Source organism: Toxotes jaculatrix, chromosome 21, assembly GCF_017976425.1.
Source record: "Toxotes jaculatrix isolate fToxJac2 chromosome 21, fToxJac2.pri, whole genome shotgun sequence".
Lineage (NCBI taxonomy): Eukaryota > Metazoa > Chordata > Actinopteri > Toxotidae > Toxotes > Toxotes jaculatrix.
The window spans coordinates 4,020,990-4,038,498 of record NC_054414.1 but is presented as its reverse complement, the minus strand read 5'-3'; the positions used below and the strand labels follow the sequence as shown (position 1 = coordinate 4,038,498).

The 17,509-nt window shown below is 43.0% G+C and overlaps 1 pseudogene; it reads left to right on the top strand.

Moving 5' to 3' along the window:
• Positions 1-243: 243 nt before the first annotated feature.
• Positions 244-11,193, top strand: LOC121175609 (annotated as a pseudogene).
• The last annotated feature ends 6,316 nt before the right edge of the window (positions 11,194-17,509 follow it).

The following is a 17,509-nucleotide window of genomic DNA, read 5'->3' as shown; positions in this document are numbered from 1 at the left end:
ACCAGGTGATCCCCCTGCTCCCTTGCATCCCATTCCAGTGACAGGTGAGCCGTTTGATAAAGTCCTCACTGATTGTGTGGGTCCACTGCCAAAAACTAAAGCTGGGAATCAACCATTATGTGTGCCTCCACTATTGGAGGCACACATCATTTTTTTTATTGTTTTTTTATTGTTGTTTTTTTTGTTGTTGTTCCTTTGTGTTCAGCAGGTAGCTGCATCTGGCTGAGTGGGACTCCAACTTAGATGAGTCTTTTGAGGCTTTTGCTGCAGGTGGGCAGAGCTGATCCAGAGGACCCTTTGAGACCAGGTGCATGAAGGCCACATTGTGCAGTGTTTCTACCAGTATGCATGCATCCATGTCTGAGTGAGAGAATGTTTGTATTAAAATCAGAAAGAAGGAAGTGCCTGCTTTTGTCTTTAATGCACTTTAGATGGGACTTAGATTAGTTGGGGGAGCACTGGGGTCCAACTAGGTTTAGAGTAGGGGTGTGCCCGATTCATAGATTAATCGTGACGCGACACTTGACGATTCAGAATCGATTCATAAATGTTCAAAAATCGATTCTTTTAATAACGGAAGGAAAATGCAGCGGTCGGAACGAAAAAAAAGTAGCGCGTGCCCCCCGGACATATTATAGGGCCCTGTGATTTCCGCGATCACTGAATCGCGGAATTGGATTAAAACCTATTAATCTATTAAATCTGAATCTATTTTTAACGCGGAATATCGCGGAATTTGACATAATTTGAGTGCAATGCTGTTTTCGTGTGGAAGAGGAACGTGTGTCAGGGGAAAACTGCACGGAGGGAAGCAAATCTGGGTGGCACAACAAGCCCCTTCCACAGACTAAGCCCGCCCCCCTTCAAAACAATTCAAGCATGGCGAAGCGGCTGCCTACGGCTCTGTGTTCGTCGGCGAAAAAACTGCGAAACTCGACGCGAACTGCTCGGCTCTGTACTGAGGGGTTAGCGTCGAGTGTTGCATATTCTGTCAACACTGTTGACTGGAAACGTAAGAATACGTGCAGTGACCGGATAGTGTCCAAAATCCTTATAAGAAACAATCTGACTGACATGCACATACAATAAGATTTAAAAGGATTACTTTCTGGACATGTAAATCAAGATATCAGATTGTAATAGAAGTGGAAATATTGTCAATTTCCTTTCCCTATTTTTTCTTTTCTTTTTTTAACAGATATTTTTTTCATGTACATGTTCATAATAAAATAATCAAATCAGAATCATGTCAGTACAGCCACATAATATATATTTTTAGTATTATTATTATCGTTTTTAGAGAGATAAACGTGTTTTACTTCAATGAATCGATATGTAAAAATATACATTATTTTACAAGTAACTGAGAAACAAAGAAGGAAAAAAAGATTAATCGAGATGCATTGATAATCGGGGAATAATCGAATCGTAGCACTGTGAATCGTAATCGAATCGTGAGGTGACTGAGATGGCACACCCCTAGTTTAGAGTGTATGTTTGCTATTTCCAGGCTGTTGCACCAGTGTTGGTATGTGGAAGCACATTATGCAGTTGGGATCCGGACACAACTGTATATGTGTGGAAGCCCATCAGCAGGTAGTGTTGGAAGCACAGGCTGTGTTGTGTAGTTTAGTGTTGTCAGGCTTAGTTGTGGGTATTTGTCACTATATGGATGGCACTGGGGTCAGTGTGGGTTTAGTGTGTGTGAGACATAGTTGCTGCTTGATGGAGAATAAAACTTATGCATGCATTAATGTCTCCTTCTTTCTTTCTGTGTGCAGCTGCTTGTGGCTGAGTGGCCATCCAACTTTGAGGCCATGGGCAATGTGGAGCTCAGGTAAGGCCCCTGCTGCAGCTGGAAGTCAAGCAAAATATTACAAGTTCAAGGACTGACTTGATTAGTATCCAAAACCAATGTCTTTGTGTTTTTCAGCAGGAGGGAGGAGCTGAGTGAGAGGACCATTTGAGACCAGGTGAGCAAGAGCAACATTGTAGTGTTTCTACACTTATACATGCACTAATTTTAGTGAGTGAGTGTGTGTTGTAGGTGTATGTGAGGTGGAGCCAGTGAAGGTGCTGCTGGTGAGGAAAGAGCGCCATCGTGTGGGAGTGAGGGACACACTGCAATTGTTCGTGTGTTGTCAGAGCTCTTTGTGGTAAGTGGATAAAAAAAAAAGAAAATCAAGGGCTGTTTCAAAGGTGGTTTGTGTGCTGATGCTTCCTGTTTGTGTTTCTCTTGCAGGATGGCAGAGCTTATTTGGAGGGTCATGAGAGACCAGGTGAGACGTTGCATGTTGGTTAACATTGTTTAGTGTTTCTACACATGCATGCATTCATTTCTGTGTGTGTGTGTGTGTGTGAGAGAGAGAGAGAGTGCTAGGGTGAGTGTTGGAAGTGCAGGCCTGTCTTCAGCTCAGTTTAGATGGGCTTTGTTCTGTATCCAGGTGCATTGGAGTTTGGGTCTGGCTGAGTATTGTCAGGGCTCAGTTGTGGATGGATTCAGTGTGTGTGAAAAGCATTGAGGTCAGTGTAAGTTTAGAGTCTTTGTTTGTGTCAGTGTCGTCTGTAGGTGGAAACATACAGACATTTATCTGTTTTAGAGCTGGTTTGGGCTTTTTAGGCAGAGCTATAAATTCAGCTTCTTCCTTATTACTTAAAGCTATTTTTTTTTACATTTTAATTATTGTCACTTTATTTATGACCAATGACTTATGACTAATAGGTATGAATTTTATGCATTTATTTATTCAGACATGTTTATCCTCTCTAGTATATATATATATATATATATATATATATATATATATATATATATATATATATATATATATATATATATATATATATATATATATTAAGCGGCTCTCTTGCTTACTATATATATCTGAGTGTGTATATGCACTCATTTATGCAGGAGATGCTACGTTGTGTGTGGAGACACCTGGTTGGCGTCTTAAAGGGAGAGTCTCAGACACTGTGCTACACTTCCAGCCTTTTATACACTCTACCATTGACTGGTGTAGCCCACGGCAACATTTGGGCCATAAAAAGCCAGAAACCATCATTATGCCCATAGACATGGAAACCATTTTATAGACTTGTTGCTGAGTGGACAGTATGTGTCTAATTTGCAGATATTTTGTGTGTATGTGTAGGTGCTGTGTTGTGTGGACAAACAGGGTATCCTGTCGTGGCCTAACCCCAGTCCAGAGACCGTGCTGTTCTTCAGCGGACGGGTCGAACCACCTCACAACAGCCAGGATGATCTCAGAGACGACCTGTCCGTCAACTCCTACTGCCGAATGGAGACGGATGACGACAGGGATCAGAATCAGAATCAGATCAGAATAACTTTATTGATCCCCGTAGGGAAATTCTTACTGTTACTTAACTCCCAATTGAAAATGAAGAGGAAAATTGCACATAGTTCGATGTAGGTGTTAGATGTATAGTTAGTTAGATGAGGTGTGTGTTTGTGTTTTCTCTGGCACCTTTTAGCCTCACCAGCAGCCCCAGTTCACCACCTGATAAGGCACAGTGTTGTATCCACTCCTGACTAACTGTGACTGCTGTACAGGCCCAGGAGGGGCAGGCTCTGCTCTGTCTACCGGCAGAGTCCTCCACCCAGCTGGGGGAGGGGCCCGAGCCGAGCGAGACCTCACACGACAGCATTCGCTCATCTGACACGGTCCGGCTTCGGCGTTCCTGCCAGCCCGCACACAGTCGCACCAAACACCACTCTGGATCCAACGTGAGCTTCAGCCACGACACTGAGGGAGGCGAGGACGACCAGGCCCAGGTAAAGCTTAGACCTGAAACTGTACGAGCCGTTGTGAAAATAGGAAACATGCTATTGATTCAGTAAGCTGATGTAACTTTACTGTTCCTGCTATGTTGTGATGTTGTTGGTCTTTTCATTTCTGCCCCTTATTTGTCTCCAGGACGTTGCAATGGGCTGTCCAGAGGCGGAGGCAGAGGACTTTGTGTGTGACTACCACCTGGAGATGCTGAGCCTGCCACAGGACCAGCAGAACCCAACCAGCATCCAGTTTGATCATCTCTCCTGGCAGTGCCACCTGCCCTCCCTCAAGCCACTGGGCCTCAACATCATGCTGAACCTCTGCAATGCCAGCATCACCCAGCAGCTCTGCCGCTTCTCTGACCACCTGTCCAACCTGGCTCTGCAGGAGAGCCACGGCTCTGTACTGCCTGTCTACGTACCCTGGGGGCTCTGTGAGCTCTCCAGGCTCATAGGTGAGCTTGGAATGACGGTGCTGCTTTGACATCTGGTTGGTTTAGAGCCACCTGTTAATACCATGACCTGGTTTGTCTCATAGTTTGGCTTTTTGTTAGGTCATGTGAAAACACAGTGATCAGAGGTTCAGAGGATTTTCTTCAGTGGTAAAAGCTGATCTGGCTTTCATCCCACTCAGCATGAACTCCAGATTACATTTTACCCCAGAATAAAGTCCTTGCATAGATTCAATTTCCGAGCACTGTGGGAAGATCTATTTCTCACATGGTCTTCATGATAAATTAAGGCTACAAGCAAGTTGCTGCTATGTTGGATTGATGGACTGGAGTGGGAGTATTGCACCTGGCTGAACTGAGAGTGAACCATAATTAAAAAATGGCCGTGAAGGGCCCTTCCTATAGAGAGCTGCGAGTTCCTGAGTTCTTGCTCAAGTCCAGTTTGCTGTCCAAGTGGACACCCAGGTTTTTGTTCTCGTGTACCACCTCCACCATCTGTCCCCTAATGAAAAGAGGAGTAGCAGGAGTCCTGGGTCTCCTGAAGTCCTCCACCAGCTGCTTTGTTTTGCTGATGCTGAGCTGCAGGTGGTTCAGCTCACACCAGTCCACAAAACCAGCCACCGCCCTCTGGTGACACATCCTCCCCCCTGATGCATCCAGCAGCTGCAGAGATCTGAGAGCTTCTGTAGGTGGCAGGTCAGAATGCCGTACCTGAAGTCCGAGGTGGACAGGGTAAAGGGGACAGGACAGTCCCCTGTGGAGCTCCCGTCAGCAGTGGCTGGAAGCAGCAGGTTGTAGCAATCACAATCATAGGTTTAAACAGCTGAGACTCAGCGTCTGTCCCACTCCTCACCAGATGATGGCAGTGATGTGCAGAGTTGTTGTTGGCCAGTAAAGACATTCAGCCATTTCCCAATGTTTAGGTGTTTCACTGTAGGCAGAGGCTCCGGGTTGGTGTGAAACATCATTTAAACTGATCATCAGTATCAGATGATGTGCTGTTTGTGGGAAGAAAGAGAAGTTTTCAGAACCAAATTAGATCATGTCTTATTATCTATTACCCTCATCTTTTCCTTTGTGTGTCTGTTTGTGTTTGTGTGTCAGGATTCACTCCCGGTGCAAGGGAGCTGTTCAAACAGGAGAACCACTTGGCTCTGTACCAGCTGCCATCTGGAGAGAAAACCAAGGAGTTAACCTCCCGCCACCTTCATTACTTCACCAAACGCCAGCCTCCCATGTCCCACCTCATCTCTCTGTTCGTACGAGACTCCTCCTCCAGTAAGTCTATACACACTTCAGTCAACCTGTGTCGTTCTACTGCTCTGTTTTCTTTTATTTTATAGTTTTTAATGAAAAGAGCTGATTTTTTTCTTATATGTACTTGGTGTATTTTGCTGTGTTACTTGTCCTTTGTCTGTCTCTTCACCAAATGGATGAGCAAGTTAAAAAAAAAAAAAAAAGGTGTTTGTGTATTTTCATGTCTGCTAATGTTATTCTCACTGTCTTTCTCTAACCTCTCTGTTGTAGATAACATCCAGATGCTGTCACATGGCTCGGCTGACCTCATCCTGGAAGCCTGCACTGACTTCTGGGATGGAACTGATATCTACCCCCTGTCGGGCTCAGACAGGTGCCGTCACACTGATCGCTCTTCTGTGGCTGTAAATCTTGAGTCAGACACAAGTATCAAAGTTTCATAAGCACAGCACAGGTGATATCATCCATATCTACACTCAGCTGCCACTTTATTATCCATGAAGCTCATCATGTTCAGGTTTTCTTCAAACTGTTTTAGAGACGTTGCTTCAGCGTTCTGATCATTTTGGAGGCTGCAGTTTGTGATGCTGTTGAACTGTACAGTATATACAGAGGTGTTTCTGTTATTTAACCTGCCCTCACTGATATCAATAGGGTGGACAAAATAATAGAAGCTGCCACCTGAGTGTTTATTTCTACACTCTGCTCTTGTGTTACAGAAAGAAGGTCCTGGACTTCTACCAGCGGGCCTGTCTGTCAGGTTACTGCTCAGCCTTTGCCTACAAACCCATGCAAGTGTCACTGTCAAGCCAACTCAATGGGAAGTGTGTAGAACTGGCCCCCGGTCCCAGCCTCTTCTCTGGAGTGGAGCTGCCCTCCACCACCCCCATCAAATACAACTCCTGTAGGAAAAGCTGGAGCTCAGATGGTAAGAGTCAGTGACGGAGGGACGGATTAGTTAAAGTAATAAAACAGTAATAACACAACTCATTTTCCCTTGTCATGTGTGCAGAGGGTATAGGTGAGGGGGTGGAGCGTAAGGACTGCGTCCAGGCCCTGAGTGGGCAGATCTTCATGGGAATGGTGTCGTCTCAGTTCCAGGCGAGGCTGGACACAGTCCGGCTTATCGATGCCCTGGTCACAGCTTGCATCCGCTTTGTTTACTTTTCTATGGAGGATGAGCTCCGCAGCAAGGTGAACACACACAAGCTCCAATAAACATTTGATAGTATCTAGTTTATGTTGGCTGAAGTGATCAAGGTATAGTACTCTTTCATTTGGACAATAAATGGACTCCTTAATCTGATGTCTCTCTGTGTCTCTGCTGACAGCACATTGTTTTTTCCACATTCACCAAAATAAATGTGCATTTTGAGAGTATGTGTTTATTTATTTTGTGTCTGTGCAGGTTTTTGCTGAGAAGATGGGTTTAGAGACGGGCTGGAACTGCCACATCTCTCTGACCCCAAACGGAGACAGTCCCTGTGATGGAGCTCCATCCAGCCCCAGTCACGGTTCCCAGCACGAAGACCTGAACCAAGGTACCAAACCTGTGTTTGCACAAACTGAGGAAATTATTCATTTTATTACATTTACTGTTGGGGTGCACTTCATGACTGTCCTTCTGTCTGCAGGTGTGATGTGGACATCAATGTAGGTTGTCATGGTTTCTGTGTTTAGTCTTGCTGTTTAATTACACAGACATAGATTTATCATTTGAAGAGTAAACCCACATGATTTCTGGATCAGAACTTGTCAAATTATGACATTACCCTGTTCTATGGGGTGATCACAGTTTGAATTACATTGTATAACTTTACATGAGATTTTCCATTTTATGTTAGTTTATGCTTCTTTTAGGGGAAATAACAGAAAGGAGTCCTGTAGAAGTGCAGGTCTGACATGAGTGATGTCTGTTCATTTGAGTTTTACAGAGTATCTCTAACTTTGCAGTCTGTCTTCATATGTGATTCAGATTCTCGGGATGAAGCAGAAGGTCCTTTGCTGCCAGTTTCCAGCCCACAGACAGTGATGTGCCCAGCTTCCTGGAGGACTGCAACAGGGTAACAATACCTTTTATTAAAACCACTGAAGCTACAATGGAGAAATATCAGTATCTGTTTTTCATGCAGCTGTATAATACAGACAGATTCCTCTGTCTTATGCTTTGGTAACCAGCAGGAAATTGTGCTTTGTTTTGAAATTATTTTACATTAGTCTGAATCATTTTCTCTCCCTGCCCTTTGTCAGGCCAAGCTACCTCGTGGGATCCACCAGGTCCGTCCTCATCTGAAGAACATTGATAATGTGCCTCTTTTGGTGCCACTCTTCACTGACTGCACCCCTGACAGTGAGTATTCTTTATGTGTTTTATAGAATGAATCACTCTCCTTATGGGTAATTCCACTTTTTTGGAAAACTTTTTCATCTTACTTTTTAAAGATGTCCTCTGACTCCATTGTCTTCCTCTGCTCCTCAATGGTGAAACAGATTCTAATAAGGAAAAGCGATGATTAATAACCAACGAGGCTTATTTCAAGGAAAGAATGAAAGATCTGTGTCACTGTCTGTGTCTTCGATATACTCAGTGTTTGCTTTAGAGTACTGTAGACATTTACTTACAGTGGAGTTCTCTTCACAGCCATGTGTGAGATGATGAAAATCATGCAGGAGAACAGGGAGGTTACATGCTGTCTGGGAAGCTCCGCCAATTTCCGCAACAGCCGCCTGTTCCTACAGAGTGACATCAGGTATACACTCATTAATGAAGTACATCCTGTTTTTTCAAATTTGAAAATAAATGTTAATGAGACTAGGGCTTGGTTGAAAATAGCTGATTTTCATTTTTATCACAATTAAAACCAGTAAAAATTCTGAAGCAATATTTCTGCTATTAAAAAAATGAAAACTCATAGTAATACTATCTAGCCATGCAGAGAGTTGTAGTATTGTTTGTCAGGGTTCAGGGATACCTGTCACTGAGATTTCTACATCTCATTCAAATAAACCGTGGTGGCCACCCGGCTCTGTCTGAAAAGGAGAGGAGGTCCTTTAGACTCCGTTGGCAGCGGACTGTCCAAAATTGAAGGACTCCGGAGTAAATGCAGTTTTGTGAAAGATGATGCAAATAGTGCAAGTGCTGGAACAGACATTGTTTAAGTTATGGTTAACACTTACCTTTACCTGTCTGGTGTTCGCTCTGGGGTGCGTTGCTGAAAAGAGTCCCCTAGGTCAGCGGACCGTGTTAAGAACGTTCCGGGTACGACCAAGTGGCAGGACAAGAAAGGGGGGAGTCTGGAAATTGTATTGTATTGTAAAATGTATATATTTATTGTAATTATATTTATGGTGTTTGTTTTGGGGTTTAGTTTACAGCAGGAAGGTTATTTTAAATATTGTGGTTAAATATAGTATTCACATTTTTTATATAAGTCAATTATGCTTATGAATGTATGTTTAGGAACACCTGTGAATGTATGCACCCAATCACACCTACCAGAACACAGTATAAAAGGGCGCCAATTTTAAATCTGCTGTTGTTGCTGGTTAGGTTTCACCTATGGTTTGCTGCCATACCTGTGCTGCTGTTAGAAAATAAATATATGTCTATGCATATTCCACCTTCGCCTTGGCATTTTCTTCTTTCTGAAGTCTCTGTTGTCAGAACGGCCATTCTAACAAGTACAAATGCAATCCCTTTCACCTCCATTGTACTAGCTGGAGACAGATACCTCACTACTAGAGGTAAATGGGAAAATATTTTCTAGTTTGTGTGTACTGACCCTTTAACAGCTTGCCATAGTCCGGCAACATTGTTTTGACTGATTATACAATAATTATGTAACAAACTACTTCTCATTCTCAGTCCACATGATTTTTCATCGTCCTCTCTCCACAGCATCGCTCTGGACCCTCTGTACCCGTCTCAGTGTTCGTGGGAGACATTTGGCTATGCCACCGGAGGAGGCTTCAACGGAGACGCTGAGGGTCTGTCTCCTCTGAGGCTCTCAGGACAGCTCAACAGTCTGGGCTGCTCTGTCACCTTCCACCAAGGAGAGAGCGTCAGCATGGTCAAGCTCATAGAGCAGGTTGGACACACACACACACACAGATACACTAAGTCAGAACGAGACACTTCTATATGAATTCATTTGCTTTTTGGGTGAATCTTTTCCAGGCGCGACACACGACCTATGGCATCCGCAAATGCTTCCTCTTCCTGCTGCAGTGTCAGCTCAGTCTGGTCATCATCCAGGTGAGAGAGCACTTCACAAACTCAGAGCATGTGGATTTATATGGATTTATATGTACAAATACATTTCTCTCATTTCTCTGTGTGTATCATTGCTAACAGGCTAAAAGACTAAAGACCTAATTAATATTGTGATGTACATTTCTGAATAAATAAATGAAGGAAGTGCTTCTGGTGTTTGTCCGTAGTTCTTAGCCTGTCTGGCTCAGCTTCCTCCTCCAATGAACACCACTGACATCCTCTGGCTGTCCTGCTTCAGCTGCCCACTTCTAAGGTACACACATAATAAAACACTGTGAACTGACAACACTGTGTTATTTCACTGTGTTTATACATTATAGTAATGGTCCATTTGTGTTCTCAGTGTGTCACTTCTGGGGAAGCCTCCAGACACTTCAGTCATGGCAGTTGCCACAGGGAAGAACCTAGATACCATTCCAAGAAAGGTGGGATCCTGCCTCTCAGATCTTCCACATCTACTGAACCTAGAAGCCTCACTTACTGGATTATTACTGCTAAAGCTTAGACAAACATTTATATAATATTAATTAGTAGCATTTAGTGTACATACTGTGTAGTGATATGGTGGAAACTTCTTCCAGTCAAATGAAGTCTCTAGAAAAATATTCCAGGAGAAAACTTTCATAAAAGCAGTAATGATAATGATAAATACCACAGACAACAAACAGCTGCTCTTTCTGCACCTTGTGTATTTACTGCATCTACACTTGGGGCCATTGATCAAACATGAATGACTAGTTATGTATACATGTACTTCTGTGTGCTTTTTAATCTCCTTTAAACTGTTACTCCTCTTTGACCAGACCCAGAACTACTTCCTTGGCTGTTTCCTGTTGAAGTTTGCTCTGACAGTGTGTGCCTACCTGTTGGCCTTTGGGTTTACGCTGCAGGAGGTCTGCCTAAGCAGAGGCAACAACACCATCACCTGCCACATACTCACAGCCAGGTAAAGAGAAGCACTGTCTCTAACTGTCCCACTGTCCTAAGTACACCAGCTGTACCAGCTGTGAGAACAGACACACAAGAATCGATGAGCTGATGAATGAAGTAACAGTTTTCCTGTGTGACTGCAGCTCTTCAGACGAGGCTCCTCAGTGGTTCAGTGAGCTGTCTAATGGCCTGCTGCTGACTCAGAAGGTCATGGCAGGGTTCCTCGTCTTACACACAGGTAGGAACTCTCTCTGTCATATTGAATACTGTACTGTAAGCTGTGGTCAAGCTTACTCGTGTCTTTTTATATGATTCAAACCAATCCCTTTCTTCTGTTGTTCACATTGTTGTTCACATTCTCTTGTTGCTGACCTTATTTTCCAGTGGTGATCTCCCTCAGCTACGTCCACCGCTCTCAGCCTCTGTGGAGAAAGAGTCCGTTCAGCAATACCTGGTGGTGTCTCACTGTACCTGTGGTGTAAGTTAGCACATCATTTGTATGCTCTATGGTTCATCTGTGTTTAAGCCAGTTTAGCTCTTACATCCTCAACGGTCCTGCTGTAACTGTAAGAGATTTTAATTTAGAACTCTGTGTCAGATATCACCCACTGCAGCACCACACAGAGTCGCTAAGTAGAAAGTTCTAGAGTGATCATCAGAAGAAAGACATCTTCATGTAGCTTGTTTCACAGTTCAGTGACTGACTAATAAAAGTGAAATCAAGTCAGCTCTTCCTACTGAGAGCTCACTCTGTGTGTATGTGAGTGAGGATCCACAGTGAGGATCCTCTTTTTGGATTTCTCAAGTGCCTTTAACACCATCCAGCCCCCGATGCTACTGGACAAACTGAGGGGGATGCAAGTAGAGCCCTACTTGGTGTCCTGGATTGCTGACTACCTCACAGAGAGACCGCAGTTTGTCAGGCTAAAGGACGCTACTTCAGACACTGTCATCAGCAGCACAGGAGCACCCCAAGGGACGGTGCTGGCCCCCCTCCTCTTCACCCTCTACACCTCAGACTTCTGCTACAACTCAGAGTTGTGTCACATCCAGAAGTTTGCAGATGGCACAGCCATCGTGGGATGTATCAGGGATGATGAAGAGGAGGAGTACAGGAACCTAGTCTGTGACTTTGTTGCCTGGAGTCAGATGAACCATCTCCAGCTCAACACCTCCAAGACTAAGGAGCTGGTCATCGACTTCAGGAAGTCCAGCCCACAACCACGGCCAGTGACCATCAAGGACGACGAGGTGGAGATTGTAGGCAACTACAAGTACCTCGGGCTGTGGCTGGACAACAAGCTGGACTGGTCATACTGTACAGATTACCTGTACAAGAAGGGCCAGAGCCGTCTGTACTTCCTGCGGAGACTGGGGTCCTTTAACATCTGTAGAAAACTCCTGTGGATGTTTTACCAGTCTGTGGTGGCTAGTACACTTTTTTATGCTGTTGTCTGCTGGGGGGGCAGCATGCCAAAAAGGTGTGCTAACAGACTGGACAAACTCATCAGGCGGGCGGGCTCTGTGGTCGGCATGAAGCTGGACTCCCTGGTGACAGTGGCAGAGAGGAGATCACTAAAAAAACTACTGGCTATTATGGACGATGCCAGTCACCCTCTGCACACTGTCATCAGTGCACAGAGAAGCCTGACCAGTAACAGGCTGCTCCTCCCCAAGAGTCGGACCAACCGGCTCAGAGACTCCTTTGTCCCCAGAGCCATCAAACTATACAACACCGAATATGGCAGGAGGGGGAGAGGGAGAGGGAAGGAGTACAGCCTGCCGGACACTACTATTCATGTGCAATAACCCATGGGCAATAACAATACTATCCATGTGCAATAACTCATGTGCAGTAATTTATTATTATTTCCACATCTAAGAGTGCAATGTTTGTTTGCAATGTTTGTATATACTTTATATTTTAATTTTTTACTTGAATTTTACTTGAATCCAAACTTGTTCTATTTTAGTACTAACTATTCAAGAGTTTATTCTACTTTTATATTTTATTTCATTTACATTCTATTTTATACCAGCACCTTAGTTAACTAACTTAACTTAGTTAGTTACTTTTTACTTTTTACTTTTTTACTTTGTACTGCTGCTTTACTGTGTTTTTTGGTGTTGTACTGCTGCTGGTACCCAAATTTCCCCAAGGGACCTCCCAAAGGGATCAATAAAGTATATTCTATTCTATTCTATTCTATTCTATGTGTGGAACAAAAACATACCTGGAGATTTTGCTGAGTAGTTGTGATGGGAACGACCATGGAGAGACCACGTGGGCAAAGGGGGAATGTGTGCTGCTGTTAATTCATCATGGTACACACGTGCTTTTTCAACTTTTGCACAGGACTTTTGCAGGAAATGCATCATTTGTGCAGCCAACAATGCATCAGGGGCTCTTCATATGCCACCTGCTGGTCATCCACCTCCTGACAAACCCTTTGAACATTTAATGATGGATTTCATTGAACTAACACCAAGTGAAGGGAAAAGATACTGTCTTGTAATTGTTGACATGTTCAGCAAATGGCTTGAAGTTTTCCCCTCTTCCAAACAGGATGCTGGAGCTGTGGCTAAAGCACTGCTAACTGAAATTATTCCTAGGTGGGGAATTCCTTCAGTCATCAGCAGTGACAATGGACCAGGTTTTGTCAACCAAGCCCTGAAAGGAGTGTCAGACTATCTTGGGTTTGACAGACGTCATCATTGTTCATATCATCCACAGAGTGCAGGTGCTGTTGAAAGAGAAAATGGCAGACCCCCTCAGACAGGTGTAGGTCCAGTTAGGCGCCCTCCCCTTACCACAGGTGCATGTGATGATGCTATGTTGAGATACTGTGCCAACTTGTCTACAACCTTATCAGCATTACATTCACAGGTGAAAAGTGCCCTGCCATCTGCAGCCACAGCAGTCCTCCACAACTTACAGCCTGGAGATTGGGTTCTCATCAAAGACCACAGACGCCGTCACTGGAAACCAAGGCGATTCCAGGGCCCGTTCCAGGTTCTGCTGACCACTGAGACAGCTGGAAAGGTTGCGGAGAAGGCCGCATGGGTACACGCCAGCCACTGCAAACGGGTTCCTGAACCAAAGGCCGACAACCAGCCACCAGAGAATCAAAGCAAAGGAGGCCACATAAATTCTTTAGACCCAGAATAATGGTCTAGGGAAAACTGACTCATCCAGACGCTGAGGAAGACAACTGGGGTGCACGCCGTGCGCTGCGCCTAACCTGCAGCTGCGGTGGAACCGTCTGCAATATAAGAGTGAGGGGTGAAAGAGCGCCCTCCTCCACCAGTAGCATGCCAAGCTCCAACCAAGTGACTACAGAGTAAAGCTCTGTGTCACCAACAAGAGCAACAATGTAAGGTCTATTGATAGGTCAGTCACACACCAGATGGCCTCTCTGGCTGAGACTTGTGATGATGATGATATTGATGTTTTGACTGTTTGTATTTTTCCCAGCTTGCTATCAACCTAAGGACGTCTGTGTCCTACAAAAACAGCTAAATGCATATTTTAACATTTATCAGCTAATGATGTGTTTACTTAAACCCAAAGGAATGTAGTCACTGATCATATGATCAATTTGTATATACTTTGGTGTGGCCATTTTATGGCCAAAGGGGGAATTGTAATGTCAATTTATCATATAACCATATACTCTTTTATCAAGCATTCGTATATTCTCATGAACTCGTATATTCAATTCTGGGTGAAGTACATATAACATGACCTGTAGTGGCCTAATGTACTTTGTTTACTGTACTTTGTGAAGACACCTGTTATGTCTCCGGTGTCTCCGAGCACAACTTATCTCTATTATTTGACCTTCAGATTATTTTGTCTCCCTGCCATCCTTGCCATGCTGGTATGTGAGAAACAGGCATAAGTACTCTTGTAACTTGTAACCTGGGGTCAGACCTCTGTAGCATTTGATGCTGCGTGAGCTCTGTCCTTTCTGCAGAAATGGATTACTCTGTAAACCTTATTTTATAATAAAGCATCAAAAGACAATAACTGTCTAAAGAATTCTATTTCACTTCTCAAAAGGAGGAAAGTATTTTTCCACCACATATACGTTGGATTTCCGACTGTGATTGGTTCACACAGTTAACGTGGACCCTCAGCAGCAGACGTCTGTATCACTGTTTTTTCAATCAGACCAGCCGTCTGTGTGGTGCTGTCATTATTTCAGATGGACATGAATTGAACATTGCTCCTGTGTACATGTGGGTTGGTGGTATTTCTTGGTAGTGCATTCATTTAGAACTAAATACCAGCTGTTTTTACACATATGGAAAGTCATTGTTGTCAGTGCTGGATTAGCCTTGTGGGGCAAAAATGAGCCTTGGGGCCCCAAGTGATTCATTTTATTTATTTCCAAAAAATGTTTTACATCCCAATATATAACCACATTGAAATATAAAATTATATATATATTGTAATGTTATTCTTTTTTTTTTTTTTTTACTTTTATTACGCTGGCATCAAATGACGTTCACATATTACATGTCGTAAGTTTACCTGAGGTTTTAAAATATTTCCCCCCTAAAAGAAATAATTGTCACTGTGGATTTTCTCCATATCACTCACAGCTGTTTCTAAACAAACCTGTAGTCCATCAAGTGATCGACACCATGAACCATGAAGCATTTGGGGGACGCTGAAGTTCTGAGGTCTGTCCAGCCTGGACTGTTTTCTCTATTGTTTTTGCTGGGGATTTGGAGGGTCTAACCTCTGTGGATTTCACAACTAAAAACAAACTCTTCATTGATATTTTACAGGGTGATTCCAGGGTTCAGCATTTCCCCAGCAGAATTGAATCTCTGGTAGTGTGGAGGTTTTGGAACTAAATCCAAATGCTTGTTGCAACATTCAAATTTACAGACAATATAAGTGAATGGTTAACTCCATGTATTTTTTTTTTTTTTTTTTTTTTTTTTTTTTTTTTGGTGCGGTTTGTGGTGGGGAGACTTGGACTTCTGACCTCAGCCCTGTTTAGCCTGTGTGCTGGCTTTTGTGTGTGTGTGCGTGTGTGCGTGTGTGCGCCTGCTTCAGTTATTCCACGGCTACAAACGCTCTCTACAGTCACACCTTTAAAGTGGGGCTGTACGTGAATAGGTACTATTAGATTTTCTGGTTTTACAGCACTGAAGTACTTATGATCACTTTGTGGCTGAAACTACTGAAGATGGTTGTTAGACAAACATTACAATGCAAGAGAACATTTCTCATTTCATTTTTTCTTTGCCCTGTTTTCTTCTTTATCGGTTTACATCATGACAAACATATGTGCTATGCTGCATGAAGAAGACCCAGGTGAATGCTCTGTCTTAATCAGTGTACTTGTTATCTATAGTTCTACTGTTTTATTCACTACACAGCATGGATACTTCACACTGTGTGTTAAAGCATGTGCCTCTGGTACAGCCTGCAGAGTCCATGCTAACATCCTGATAACATTACCATGCATAGGCTCGGAGCTGATGCCTCGTTAATTGTCACTTGATTTGTATGGTGGGCTGTTGGCTGATGGACTGTGATATAGCTGTTCACAAGATACAAGAAATGTATATTTTGTGATTTTTGAAAGTGTCAATGTTCAGGACTTTTGACAAATTTGTTTGTGTATTGATTATGTCATGTTAATAAATATGTTCTTTTATTTACAGTCCTGCTCAAAGTTATTGGCACTGCTGAATTTTAAGTACAGTTTAGAATAGCTTCAGAAATAAATGGAAATCAAGCGGTTTTGTAGAATCAGAATATTTAATAAAATGTCCAGAGTTATTGAACAACAACAAAAATGCTTCCATATAGTGAAATCAAATTTACATACATAAAACATATGATGGACATAATTATTGGCATCCATTTGTTTTCATCTTATTTTTCACAAGCAAACCAAAATGTCTTTGGAACCTCACAGATTATTTTAGCCACGGCTAAACAAGGCCTTTCTTCTACAGAAATCTCTGCACGAATTTCACTAGAAAGCGGGACCAGAAGAGGATTTTCTGCAAGAAATATCTGAAAACGTTGTGCCGCAGTTTAATGGGACTGCCCGACACGCATTTGGAGTTGGAGGTGGTGAAAGCCATAGCTGAGGTTTGAACCTCGTCGTGCTACAGATGTCATTTTATGCCCATTCATTGCTACTGCAAGGAATCACTGGTATCCTTATTGGTGCGAGCGTGTTCAGTCTGATTGGATGTTGTATTATTCCCTGCATTAGAAGTCTCACTGTAAGGTCTATAGGTCAATCACACACCAGATGGCCTCTCTGGCTGAGACTCGTCTTCTGTCAGATGTTGAAAACCCAACTGATTTATTTACTGATTGGATTCCTCCTCTTTATGATGATGATGATGATGATGATGATGATGATGATGATGATGTTGATGTTTAGGTTTTGAGTTTTTGTATTTTCCCCCAGCTTGCTATCAACCTAAGGACGTCTGTGTCCTACAAAAACAGCTAAATGCATATTTTCACATATATCAGCTAATGATGTGTCTGATGTCGTCACTGATCATATGATCACTTTGTATTCTTTAGTGTGACAATTACTGTTTAGTTGTGGACTGGTCTGGTCTAACATTTCATTTGTCCATGTTTTTTCTCTCTCCCACAGGGTCCTACTCTTCACCCTTCCAACATCATGTAAATTAGCATATTGTATAGTTTTTACTGTTTTTGTATTTTGTGTACTGTTTTTTTGTAAGTTTACTTAATTTTTTCTTTAGATTGTGATTGTATGATGTCTTTTAATGAGACTTTATTTG